Below are 13,606 nucleotides of genomic sequence, written 5' to 3'. Positions count from 1 at the left end.
TTTTTTTTTTTACACAGACTGTTCCTTCTTGAGTAATCCTTTATCCATTTCCCTGTTACGGATCTTTCGTGGCACTACCTTGTTTCCTGCCTTCTGTCTTGCTGTTCTTTTCTTTCTAAACTCCTCGATTTTATCCTCAGATCCCCAGTTCCAAAATGCGAAGGTGTCCCACCATGAACCAGGCTACAGGAAAAAAAACACAAGGTTTCAGAAATGGGTAACTACCTGCACATTGTTCAAACCAAACACAATCCTATGAGCCTTACCTCTTGCAGATCTCCACTCTGAAGCTCTGATCCAGTTTCTTCTGTCTCTTTAAAGAATGGCTCTAGTGTCTCTGTTGCACAGTAAGACACCATTAGTACTTATTAAATGGCTCCACGAAATACTTCATTGTTACTGGTTAATCGCTGTATTCAAATATTTTGGTATAATGTCCATTTTCCTACATACCACTGTTAATTTCATGCCTCTCGAATCTCTCTATGGTCTTCTCACATAATAAAATGACTTCAAGTTAAACAAATATTTTATGTCTGTTTATTTATTTGTTTGGTAAGTAGATGTGTAATAAGTGAAATAATGAACAAAAAACTAGTCACTATCACTTAACAAACCACTTCAAGGTGATCTGAACTGGAGGGTCCAGTCTGGGTTTATTTTGCTACACTTACCAAAATGACAGTACATTGGAGATCTCATATTCACACACACACACACACACACAGATGACTCGGTTTTATGAATTCACCTTGTACTTTCTCAACTCCAGAGCTGACCACAACGATTATCATGGCTACTAATATGCAACGGTTCAAAGTGATGCCTTTCCATGGATTTTCGACCTTGCTCAAGGATTCCACAGGAAATATGCGCCGATATTTCACTGTTGGTTGAAGAGGGCATGGTTAACTCAGATGGTTATGGTTAACTCAGAAGAGCTATGTAACATCAGTTGCTTTGCAGATGCAGCATAAGACTGTTAGAATTTACATGCACTGTTAATACTAATAATTATCTGAAATTGTAAAAAAAAAAAAAAAGTAAAAAACATTTACTCAACGTAGTTTTTTACCATTTCTTACTAGTTTTAATTAAGTTACCATTACTCTCTAAACCCTAAAGTTGTAATTAATAAAAACAATCAAGTGGTCCTCATTAAACAGTACTTGAAATGTCACATTTTGGAATCATAACTCAAATATTTACGTTCTTTAATCTTTGGCTTCTAGTACAACTTACTCAAAATGATCAAGTACAAAATTGCCGCCCTTGCGCTAAAATAAATGATGAATGTTTGGTCAAGACAAGGGAAATTGTGTAGAAATATAATAACTGTTATTAAAAAACATATAGTTTTAATTCTTATGACTATTGTTGTTTTGTTGTAGCTGGTTGATAGTTGTGATTTGTGTGAAGACACCATTAGGGTGATTAGTGTTACCTCTGGTGAACTTGGAACCTGTTCTATTTAAGTAATCCTTCTCTACTCAATTTACTTTAGAAAAGTGCAGATTTATGTGCATTTAGAAGTGCTCTCGAGAATTCAATGGGCCATATGGCTAACCTAGAGTCCAGACATAATTTCCCTTATAAAGATGTGCTAAAACTCAATTTAAATAATAATAATTAAAAAAAAACTATTTAACTTTAATATACTATCTAACTTCAATAATTAAGTTCAGTTTACATGAGCCAAATGAGTATGTTTACTTAGAAAAAGCACGTACACCGATTGCCTTAAAAAATCTTAGCTAGGTTAACTAATTAAATTTTACAGTGAACAAGAGCAATAACAGAGTCCACTCTCGAGCTGTTTCAGTGTTATATTTGTAGATCAAAGGGAAACATACTTGCTCTGATGATCCTTGCTGGAACTATCCAGGGATGTAAAGAATAAAACAAAGTTTGATGTTGACAGATTTCAACAGAACTTCATACATAAATCAATTTTGCAACAACAATGTCTATTGTAATTGAATCGTAATTGAATTGAGTACATTAAAACTAATTACAATGGTGTTATGCCAGACAGCTGTAACAGAATTAAACACATACAGTTTAAACATTTAGGATAATCTGTAGCTGTAAATTAGATGTCTGAACTTACCGTGTAGCTGACAACAGTCTTTATGGTGAATATGGTGAAAGTCTGATAAATGTAATGCGTATAATGTTAAATCTAAATAAAAATATAATAATAATACAAAACTAATTTACAAGTAGTTTGTGGCTGAAAACACCAGGCTCTTACCAGGCAAAGCCCGAGTGGTTATGTATAAACTGTGTACAAGAAAGGATACTGGTTTCAAAGCCAATGTGTCAAACAGGGTCTCAAGTTCTTCAGAGCCCCGATGGACAGGCACAGCTGAGAGTTTTTACATGATTTCTACATGGTCCATTTTCAATTTTGAATTGAGTGTTAGTAGTAGTAGTAATAATAATAATAATAATAATAATAATAATAATAATATATACTGTATATATATTCTTACTTTTATTCTTTTTTATTTTTGTACTTAAATTATTTAAAATTATTATTTTATTATGTTCAAACATCTACATATTATACAATGAAATCACTTAATATTTCTGTAACTTATATCACTTCATGTTTTCTAAATATTATTCTTTATATGCAGGTCATTCTCAAAAAATTTTGACTTTCCAACTTTCAGTTAAGTTCAGTTCAGTTTTTGCCAATAAAAGCTGAGAGTTGACATCTTTTAACATCTTGACATTATTATTATTTTTTTTTTTCATAAAAGACAACTTGACTGTTGCTCTTTATTTTATATTTTTATTTAGTTTTATGAATGAATCAATGGTTGTAACACCAGTGACAAATTCTCTTAAAAGATTAATTTTCTAAGATGGTGTCAATAGCATCACAAAACATTCTAATCAGATTGAAATCAACAAGTCATATCAATATTTTTTTTCTCAATAAATCTTTCACATGAACATTAAACAATGTAAAACCAATAAAATATTTAAATGAACCATTTGAAAAAAGTTAGTTAAAATGTAAATTAATAACTTTTTCAACATGGTTTGTAATTCACTTTATGCACATTTGAGCAGCCTTCTTCTGCTGAACTTTGACCTCGGACGTTCTTTTGCATAACTTTTTTTTTATTATTTATTTATTTATTTATTTATTTTTAGGCAATTGACATTAAAAAATGTATAAAACAACATTGAGTCAAACCATCTAATTAAAGGTTAGGTTTCTTGACTATATTATAACTGAAAAATAAAGGCACATGTCTGTCACCATATTTTGTTAACGACCCATGCAGTTATATTACAGATGTTAAGCAATCTATGACATAGTGCATCTTGCATTGTTAATTACATTGAGAGTGAGCTAACATTTTATGTTTAATGATTAATAGATTAGGTAACTTCGTTAGAGGCACATGTATATTTTTAGTTATCCAATCATTCTAGATTTAGATTTGTGCATACAAAACAAAGGCACTATGCACTGATAGATTAGACATTATTATCCTATACTGTTGTAACCATACATTCTATTTGAATATGTTTGTTTCCACTCGGGGATTATTTGTTGGTCAAAAAAAAAAAAAAACATGACGTAGCACCGAAGACACGCCCACTCTTGGCTGTCTCGCGTTCAGAGTATAAATACAGCGGGCCTACGGCTTTAACACACTTAGTTGGAGCACGGACAGAGAAAAATTCGGGCTTTGACGTTGGCCGGATGGTTAAATCCAACCTCCAGACGATCCTGAATAGCCACTGTTTTGTCAGAGAAAAAGAGAGTAATATATCCAAGATGCCAGTGAACGAAATGACCCGTAATAAACCCGAGAGTGACAGGTAAAGTGGGACTTTTACGTAATAGTTTTGGCTAGCTAATGGCTGTTAGCCAGCTGGCTCGCTCGAGGCCTTGTTTTAGCTGTAAAGCCTAGCAATGTATGTTGTATACTGAAAGACGATCCAACATATATTCGCCTGATTGTTTTTAATAGCGGAATGGGGTTTAAGTCCTTTTTTTTAATTTTTTTTATTTTTATTTTTATTTTTTTTAAATACCTGTAGATTGTCTTTATTATTATTATTATTATTATAACATATTATATATTAAATATGCGAGCTAGCTTGGTCAGTTGGTTCATGTTGTCACTCACGAATTAAAATGATTTGACAGGCCCGTTTCCAGGTAACACGTTTATGTGGAGTTCATCGAACGTTCGAGAATGTTTTCAAATCTTCCATTCCAACGTTTGTCATCGCCAGTGTCTTTTAAATGATGTAAATATTCTTGTAAATTCGGTTGTTGAGAGAATCAAGGGTTAATGTTTAAAAAATGGTCTCTATAGTCCCGTAACACCTCATTTTTATTACATATATTTTATATTATTTGCATACGAAGATTATCTCTTTTATTCACTTCTGTCTGTGCGCTATCGTAAAGCTCAGGTGATTGACGGATTGTTTTCGTGAGATAGTTAATATTAACAAGCTAACTGTAAAAGTTCACGGAGTTCAGATACTTGTTAATGTGTCACTGCTCTATCGTGGCATTTTGATACGGGATTTTGAGTTGTGATAATTTGTTGACATTTAGAGTAGACATTTTGTTCAAACTGTCTATTTAAATCGGTTTTAAGCTACAATAATTGAAGGGAAGATAATGTACTAATGGCTAAATCACCTCGCCCATCCCCCTCTTGTTTGTGCATCTATCGTGCGTCATCGGTTTTCTGTATGGAGGGCAGTGTTGGGTGTAATGCATTACTAAGTAATTTACTGTACTTAAATTACTTTTTCATTGGGAAGTAAGGGATTACTCTTATTTTTTTCAGTACTTTAATTTGTTACTTCTGATGTAATTGTGTTAAATACTTAATTCTATATAAAACAATAGTTAATTTAAAATCGAAATTTAACATCTAATGATAAAATATGTTTTCTAATTTAACGCTGCCCCTTTAAATTCTTTGGCCATTCCATGAATTTATGTGAATTTTATATGATTTATTTGAAAGAATTAAAAGAACAGTTTCATGTCTATCCTTGTATTTTTCATCTGGCAAAGGATAAGGTTTTTAGAAAGTAAAAAGTAATGCAGTTACTTTTGAGACAATTAGTACAGTAATCTAATTACATTGTAGAATATGTAATTAGTAGTTAGTCATTTTATTACCTTTTTTTTTTTTTTTTTTTTTTTTTTTTTTAAAAGAGTAACTTACCCAACATTGATGGAGGACCATGATTCATTTAATTTAAGAAATAGACTGGAGTGGGTGCCTGGGTAGCTCAGCGAGTATTGACGCTGACTACCACCCCTGGAGTCGCAAGTTTGAATCCAGGGTGTGCTGAGTGACTCCAGCCAGGTCTCCTAAGCAACCAAATTGGCCCGGTTGCTAGGGAGGGTAGAGTCACATGAGGTATCCTCCTCGTGGTGGTGATTAGTGGTTCCCGTTCTCAATGGGGTGCATGGTAAATTGTGTGTGGTTTGCGGAGAGTAGCATGAGCCTCCACATGCGGAGTCTCTGCGGTGTCATGCACAATGAGCCACCAGGGATGGATTATGGCTTGCAAAGGCCCTGGGGCCAATTATCTCCAAGGGCCCCCCCTCCCACAATATTTTTTTTTGGGGGGGGTTTCCATGCCCCGTTTTCATTGTTGATGGGTTTTAGAGTGGGGGGGGATCACCAAACTGGATCGCTCAACCTTAAAGCCCAGGAACCCCCTGGGCAGTCAAGGGCCCCTGGGCACTGGCCCCATTGGCCCGGTCGGTAATCCATCCCTGCGAGCCATGTGATGAGATGTGTGGATTGACGGTCTCAGAAGCGGAGGCAACTGAGACTTGTCCTCCACCACCTGGATTGAGGTGAGTAACCGTGCCACCACGAGGACCTACTTAGTAGTGGGAATTGGGCATAACAAATTGGTGAGAAAAGGGGATTAAAAAAAACAAAACAAATAGAAATAGCCTGGATTATGTAATTTCTAGAAATATTCTTGCATTGCTATCAAGTGCTCTAATTTGCCTTTTATGTCATGTTATTGAAGGCTGACTTGGCTTAAAATTCATCAATAAATCCTATTAATTCCACAAGTATTACATGGGATATCTATGATAAATCAGTAGAGCCTTTGCTTTAAATAGCAGGTCCCAAGGAGAAATGTGCATCACAGCATCTGAAATTTGGATTATTCTGCCTTGTAATTTAGTTTTAGGCATGACCTGACTTGCACAGTGCAGTAGGTTTAGGGAGTGTTAATAACATAACACCTCTAGTCTCCTTTTTGGTATGAAGTTGCCCACCTGTTCATCTGTCTTTTGTCATTTATAAGAGATGCGTCACAAATCCACATTCACAGGCTTGGTTTCCTGTCCTGGTATTAAAACTTTTACTCAGTTAAATGTTGGGTAAGTACATCAGTGTTCATTCATCTGCTACAGGCTGTTGTGTAACTTTAGCTCTTTCCTTCCCACGTGATCCGAACATCTATCACAGTTTCACTGCGTCTTGCATGAATGGAGACTGGGTGATGTATGCTAGTCTGCCTTCAGGGATTATCCCATTTTCAGTGGAACAAACAAAGTGAAGTGCAGGTTTTATTGCAGTGTTCACATTGCTTTGCTACATGTGACACCAAAGTGATATTAGGCCATTGTGGCTCATGCAGACAGAAACTATTTACAATAATGTCTAGAAAAAAGGGTGTTGGAAAAGACCCTCCATCTATAGCCCCTAGTTAAAGCTGCACTATGGAACTTTGTGTTCTCTTGCGACATCTGTGGTTGAAACTTAAAATTGCAAGCAACTTGCGGAAGAACACTATGTAAGTTGTTTCGGCACTGGTCTTCTGTGTGGATGAATCTCATGATTTGAGGTTACCTGGACATTGTGATCATTTTCATAGAATATTTTCAAGCCTGTGAATGTGGATTTGTGATGCATCTACTCATTCATAATTAGGCTGCTAAAGATTTGCATAAGCAGTTAATTTACCAATTATTATGTGATCTTGGATTCCGGCATGAAAATACCAATATTTTTTTGTGCAGAAGTGCATATGCCCAATTGACCTCCCAGTTTGATAGATCTGTCTTTGTTTGCAAAATGCATGGAAAATGTTGGTGTATTTTAGAGGTAGGCCGATTAATTGTTGCCTGTAGTTTCTTTTTGGAACTATCGGTTATCTGCAAAAAAAAAAATAAAAAAAATAATAATAATTTGGGCCATGGAGGGGGTAGTTCGGCTTAGTTCTGCAGTATAAAAGCAGCCTCTAGAGGTGAAATGAAAACAATCACATGGGGATTGGCTGCTTCTAAATCTTTCATAATTTAGACTATTCATCCATATTTTTATCATCACTTTGCATATTTTGTTATTTTGATTAGATAATCATGTGTTCTACATTGAAGCGAAGGCATGCAAAGAAAAATGTGACTCTGGAAACGTGCCCCATCAGCGCGTACATCTTGCCCACAACTTCATATCATGTGAATAATAATAACAGAGCCAAGTCTCTCATTTCAAAATAAGAGCCCCTTTGTTTGTTTTTGGGTTTGTTTACAGTTCAAGTCCCACATTATGCACCAAATTTTTATTTTTATTTTTTTACAATTAATATTGGGATTTTGGTTGAACAATTAACTGCATCTGGTATTTTGTTCATTTTAGACTTATTGCCTATAGTGTATGCCTGTGCCCGTCATGGTAACGAAAGACTAAGATTTTGGTAATATTCTATAAATCCAATTTAAAAAAAATTATCGGCTGATTAATCCGTTATCTGCCTTTACACCACTTTCTTTATCAATATTGGCAAAATGCAGTATATCCACGATAGATGGATTGTCTTTTCCACACACTCAAATTCTTGAAAAGAGAGATGTTGGTATGTGACTGAAGTAAAAAAATTAAATAAAATTGCCACATTAAATGTCAATATTTTGACTTTCTATGAAGAGGTGCATTTTGTTCATGAGTAACCCTGAGAAAATGTATTTTATATATATTTTTTTATATACTTTTCTCCCCAGTTTGGAATACCTAATTCCCAATGCACTCCAAGTCCTTGTGGTGGTATAGTGACTCACCTCAATCCTGGTGGTGGAGGATGAATCTCTGTTGTCTCCATGTCAGAGACCATCAATCCGTGCATTTTATCATGTGGATTGAGCATGTTACTGCGGAGACCTAGTGTGTGTGGAGACTTCATGCTATTCTCTGCGTCATCCATGCACAACTTGCCATGTGCCCCACTGAGAGTGAGAACCACATTAAGGTGACCACAAAGAGGTTAACCCAACGTGACTCTACCCACCCTAGCAACCTGGCCAATTGGTTGCTTAGGAAGCCTGACTGGAGTCACTCAGCATGCTCCGGATTCGAACTTGGGACTCCAGGTGTGGTAGTCAGCGTCTTTACTTGCTGAGCTACCCAGACCCCCTAACTCTGCACTGTGTTAATGTTCACTGGGCTCCAGGTCACATCTACCGATGACATGGATCAATGGCACTAAGGTGTTTAGCAGCCAGTACGAAGTTCTCTTGAAAGTTTGCCCTGGTGAGTCTTTACAGAATTTGACTTAATGACTTTTAAAAAGGTCATATGGTGCAAGTATTAAAATACTTTCTTTGCACATTCAATACATGCGTGTACGCAACTTAATCATCAATTCCAAAAAGTTTTCCAACATTTTTCGAAGTAATTTTCAAGAATATAAAGACATGGGTGTGCCTGGGTAGCTCAGTGAGTATTGACGCTGAGTGACTCCAGCCAGGTCTCCTAAGCAACCAAATTGGCCCGGTTGCTAGGGAGGGTAGAGTCAAATGGGGTAATCTCCTCGTGTTTCTCGCTCTCGGTGGGGAGCATGGCGAGATGTGCATGGATGCCGCGGTACTTCACCTCTGCATTAACGCGCTCGAGCCATGTGATAAGATGCATGGATTGACTGTCTCGGACGCGGAGGCAACTGAGATTCTTCCTCCACCACCCGGATTGAGGCGAGTCACTACACCACCACGAGGACTTGGAGCACATTGGGAACTGGGCATTCCAAATTGGGGAGAGGGGGAAAAAAAAAAAAAAAAACAGTGCAGAGCTATTGGCAAGCTTGTGTAAGCTTGTGATCTGTCCGATCGCTTTTCATACAGACATTTTCTAAGACAGTGTCGTGTTTTTTTTTTTTTTTTTTTTTTTTTGAGTGTACAAAAGGAATCATAGCTACCACTCTTTTGTACACATCTTTGTAGTATCAGTGTCCTCATAAATTACAATAACAGAGTGTAACTGGTGCATATTATGCCTGCATTAGTGCCATTAATGCATAATGTAAACATGACAGATTACACATTATCTACTGCATATATATGTATATATATATTACTTTAAATAATCAATTGCTGGTTAAAACTGCTTTTATTGATCTCGTATGAATTCTACTCGCAGAATGAAGCATGAAGTCATTAACACATTCTTAATGTCACATTAGTTAAGGTTTTTTTATGTAGTCTTTTGCGTCCTCTTATTTGAATGCTCCTCTAAACGCATCCCTGTGGCGGGTGTCTGAATGTTCGGAAACAGAATACCGTTGTTAAGCTGTTTTGAACTTCTTTTTTTAGCTCTGAACAAAGAAGCACTTTGCCGTGAGTATACCGCAGGGACTTTGTTTGTCAATGATCTATATACAGGTTACAGTTCATGTAATATTTTATTTCCTACCTAAACGGCTCCTTATTTTGATATTTTCTGTTATAATTGAAACTAGGGATGAAAATTCTTTTAATTGATTCACTACCAGCTTTAACAGGTTAACTGATAAACCATGATTTAAAAAAGTGACCAAACGGGCATGACAAAGGTCTATACTGGCTGAAACAAAACAGGCTCACATGACAAATGTGCATATTTATCAATAGTTATTACATCAAAATGTGAATGAACGACTGTGTATTTCCTCATATTTCATAACAAACTAATTTTGAATAGATTGCTTGTATGCCAGATTTACGCGGAGGCAGTAACTTTTGGCAGTTTAATGATGGAAGAAAAAAGGTCAACTTACCCCACACATTGTGCAGCTGGGCAGTCCTAATAATTTTTGTATGGTTCCACTGTGCACTCAACATATTTCCTTGGCTTTCAGACTGGGAGGAAGACAGTGATTTGTGTTAATGAATGAATGAACATTACATTTATGTAGCAATGTTCTGACACTACACTCAAAGCACTTTACATAGTGGTCTCTCCTCACCCACCACCAGTGCACTGCATCCACCTGGATGATGCAACAGCAGCCATAGTGCACTGACTACACACAAGCTATTGGTGGAGCAGAGACAGTAGAGTGATGGAGCCAATTATTAGGAAGCCATGATTGATGAGGGCCAATTTGGCCAGGACACCAGGGTTACACACCCCTTACTTTCTACAAGAGGTGTCCTGGGATTTTTAATGACCACCAAGTCAGGGCCTTGGTTTAACAGCTCATCCTAAGGACAATACATTTTTACAGTATAGTGTTGCCATCACTATACTGGGGCATTAGGACCCACACAGACTAGCAAATGAACGCCCCCTGCTGGCCTCTAACACCTCTTACAGCAACCTTAGTTTTCCCAGGAGGTCTCCCATCCAGGTACTGACCAGCCTCAACCCTGCTTAGCTTTAGTGGGGAACCAGTCTTGAGGTACAGGGTGATATGGCTGCTGACAGTTAACAGTGCCCTCGAGTATAGCATGCCCTACATAATAATCCCATCAAAATACCTCTCTGTTGTTTCTTTAACCTCTCGGTTAATTTTTAACCGATAGAATTAGTCCAACAAGTTGTTAATGCTGGTCAATCAGTTAACTACATCTACATCCCTAATTTATACCCACATGCAAAACGGTCAAGCATGGTTTCATATTGTCCTTTCTGAGTGCTAATGTGTCATGTGTTGTGTTTTCAGTTCCCATCGCTGCAGTAACCTGTTTCCGGGGCCTCTGTGGTGTTCCTGATGTCCCTCTCCCACCCCTGAAGATCCCAGGTGGGCGAGGGAATGATCAGTGGGATCACAGTCTTTCAGCTAAGCTATTCTATTCTGTAAGTATAGAGCTTTGGGTTGCTTATTTTCAAGTCAAATGAAAGTCATGGCAGTAAATTTCTCCTGCCTTGGTCATGTGGAAATAAAGATTCTGTTCTGTAAATTATTTATTTGTTTATTTTTATTTTATTTTATTTTTTTACTGTGTCCATGTTACACAAATTTTACTATTATTAATGACTGTAGTCAGCAGAAAATATAACGTGTTAAACCAGTCACTTTGTTTTTACAAAATAGTTAAATACAACAGTAGGTCACCCTTATTTTATGTTGCACATGTTACTGTGTAATTTACATAAATAGTGATTAATACTACTTGGGGCTGTCGATACAATCAAATATCAATATATCGCGATACTTTTTCTCACGATATTGTATCAATACTTGGATCCATGTTATCATGATATTTTCAGTGCAGTCAGAGATGCTTCTGTGAGGCATGAAAGAGACAAACTGATTTTGCAGAATTCACGGTTTCTCTCACGGTCATGCTGGACGTCTCATGTGTTTGGATTTTTGGTTTTCTAGAATCTTCATTTGTACGATACGAATGTCGATTCTTAAAATGCCATGGTCGCTCTTTCAAGTTTTGGCTCTGTGTAATGTGAGTCCAAAGACTAGATTCAAGTAAACCATTTGTTGTTTAATAATGTCTCTTTTTATCCTTTCTGTTCTCTACAGTCAGGGGAGTGAGGTTTACACATACCACACAGCTATCATGTACCTGCTGGCTCCCGTTACACAATTTAGGCATGTAAACAACAAACATGTAACAATATGCTGTATATATGCAATATAATATGTAATTTCAGTACATCATATATATTGATGTAATACATGGACTAAGTTTTTAATTAAGCTAAAATGTCACCAAAATTGTGAAAAACTAATGATAAAATAAAATTTCTAAAATGGATATGTCTGTCATTTAGAAGGTCCCCTGTATAATGAATAACCGCATTAGCCTTTAAAACCACATTAAATGTCTTTCAAACTTTATGTAAGCAAAATGGACATTATAACTGAACTATACCCAGATTAATTGAAATAAAAGCGAAATCGAACCATGATATCGTGATGTATCGCAATACGTATCGAATCGTGGGGTGGCTGGTGATACCCAGCCCTAATATTACTGAACTACATGTACTGCTTTTACTGTTATTGTTATCATTACTACATATTAGTCCCATCACCAGTGGGAAGTGAGGTTAGAATTGCTACCTCTACTGATTTCTCGTGTTAATGAATTGAATGTCTTGCATTCAGTGCTACATTTTGTCTTTGTTCCAAATGGCCATATAACAGTCATATATGGGAAATGGTATGCATATAACTGTATTATATTTTCTCTGTAGGATGCTCAGTTACTTGTTCTTGAGGAAGCTCCTCAGCTGAACAGCCGCGTACGTTTTTTGCTCTTTGAGCGTCGCTGCTCTGTGAGCAAGCGCTTCATCTGGAGGGGGGCACTGAAAGGGGCAAACCTTTACATCGAAATCCCCACTGGTGTCCTCCCAGAAGGGAGCAAAGACAGGTTTGTCTTTTTTTTATTTATTTTTTTATTTCCTCTCTCTCCTACTAGCCTACTTCTTTTGCTGTGGAAAAGAGAAGTTGTTTTTGGCTCAAACATGTTTCATGTGGTGGATTCATTTTCAGATCCTATTATTCACTCATTGCCTGTCCTGTACTTTCACAATAGTTTTTCACTTTTGCTGGAGTTTGCAGAGGAGAAACTACAGGTTGATCACGTTTTCATCTGCTTCCACAAGAGCCGAGATGACCGAGGTAAGGCTAATTGCAGTTCCTCTTCCTGTAATAATGCCTTTTTGTTCTGTCTGTTGTTGACATCTCTCTTTATCTTACTGTCTCCAGCATCACTGCTGAGGACGTTCAGTTTCATGGGCTTTGAGATTGTGAGACCAGGTCATCCCCTCGTCCCAACCCGCCCCGACGCTTTCTTCATGGCATATAGTATCGAAAGAGATTCCGAAAATGATGACTAAAGATGATCAATCACATCATTGCTTCTCATATCTAAGCTGTATCTCACCCAACATGGTCACCATTAGAGTATGAATGTGTCCATTTGACTTTCATGTTAATTACTACGTTGTAGTTCTTGTAAGGGTTGTGCTGTATTTTCAGTTGTATTTGCACTAGTGTAAACTAAATTTCCACAGTTACCATTAGTCCATAAACCCCAGTGGTAATGGTTTATCTCCAAAAGCAACTGGTTTCTTTGCTTATTTCCCCTCTCCCATTCCTACACGGTGAACATTTTTAGGGCATAATATTTATGGTTAAGACCCCCAGGCAACAATGTTTGTAGAATTATGGTTTTTATTGCTGGTATGTTGATTTTTCTTTTTCCTTTTTTCAAGTTGTTTGTTTCTTAATGTGTGCATGAATCTTGAAGTTTTTAGCTGTGACCTCAATAGGATCTATCTGCATGTTTGCTACAGTGTGCAGAATAAAAAAAAAATTGCTCCCCTTACATGACCTTTGTCTTGCTACCTCTTTTCAC

The 13,606-nt window shown here is 36.8% G+C and overlaps 1 pseudogene; it reads left to right on the top strand.

Moving 5' to 3' along the window:
• The first annotated feature begins 3,667 nt into the window (after nt 1-3,667).
• Nucleotides 3,668-13,576, top strand: LOC127437925 (ornithine decarboxylase antizyme 1-like; annotated as a pseudogene).
• The last annotated feature ends 30 nt before the right edge of the window (nt 13,577-13,606 follow it).

This window comes from Myxocyprinus asiaticus, chromosome 49, assembly GCF_019703515.2.
Source record: "Myxocyprinus asiaticus isolate MX2 ecotype Aquarium Trade chromosome 49, UBuf_Myxa_2, whole genome shotgun sequence".
Lineage (NCBI taxonomy): Eukaryota > Metazoa > Chordata > Actinopteri > Cypriniformes > Catostomidae > Myxocyprinus > Myxocyprinus asiaticus.
The sequence above is the reverse complement of the archived record's forward strand: the minus strand, read 5'-3'. Positions and strand labels throughout refer to the sequence as shown.